At 51.5% G+C, this 757-nt stretch overlaps 2 non-coding genes and 1 pseudogene across 2 annotated transcripts; all 3 read right to left on the reverse strand.

The window, feature by feature from the left end:
- Nucleotides 1–147: 147 nt before the first annotated feature.
- On the reverse strand, nucleotides 148–266 carry LOC111476246. Its single transcript, XR_002716998.1, has one exon. It is a non-coding gene; the product is annotated as a 5S ribosomal RNA (ribosomal RNA).
- A 133-nt stretch (nucleotides 267–399) lies between these two features.
- On the reverse strand, nucleotides 400–518 carry LOC111476247. Its single transcript, XR_002716999.1, has one exon. It is a non-coding gene; the product is annotated as a 5S ribosomal RNA (ribosomal RNA).
- Nucleotides 519–651: 133 nt separating this feature from the next.
- LOC111476248 lies at nucleotides 652–757 on the reverse strand (annotated as a pseudogene; the record flags this gene model as incomplete).

The following is a 757-nucleotide window of genomic DNA, read 5'->3' on the forward strand; positions in this document are numbered from 1 at the left end:
GTATGATCGCACCCGACATGCCATGCGCACAAAATCGGATTTAACGCATGCGGGGCGGCATGATCGAAACGCGATGGGCGTGAGCGGGGGAGGTTCTCATTTGTAGAGAAACGAAGAAAAGAACTGGGAGAAATTGAAAGAAAAAAAGGGGTGCAACACGAGGACTTCCCAAGTGGTCACCCAACTTAGTACTACTCTCGCCCAAGCACGCTTAACTGCGGAGTTCTGATGGGATCCGGTGCATTAGTGCTGGTATGATCGCACCCGACATGCCATGCGCACAAAATCGGATTTAACGCATGCGGGGCGGCATGATCGAAACGCGATGGGCGTGAGCGGGGGAGGTTCTCATTTGTAGAGAAAGGAAGAAAAGAACTGGGAGAAATTGAAAGAAAAAAAGGGGTGCAACACGAGGACTTCCCAAGTGGTCACCCAACTTAGTACTACTCTCGCCCAAGCACGCTTAACTGCGGAGTTCTTATGGGATCTGGTGCAATAGTGATGGTATGATCGCACCCGACATGCCATGCGCACAAAATCGGATTTAACGCACGCGGGGCGGCCTGATCGAAACGCGATGGGCGTGAGCGGGGGAAGTTCTCATTTGTAGAGAAAGGAAGAAAAGAACTAGGAGAAATTGAAAGAAAAAAAGGGGTGCAACACGAGGACTTCCCAAGTGGTCACCCAACTTAGTACTACTCTCGCCCAAGCACGCTTGCCTGCGGAGTTCTGATGGGATCCGGTGCATTAGTGCTGG

This window comes from Cucurbita maxima, unplaced genomic scaffold (genome assembly GCF_002738345.1).
Source record: "Cucurbita maxima cultivar Rimu unplaced genomic scaffold, Cmax_1.0 Cma_Scf06854, whole genome shotgun sequence".
NCBI lineage: Eukaryota > Viridiplantae > Streptophyta > Magnoliopsida > Cucurbitales > Cucurbitaceae > Cucurbita > Cucurbita maxima.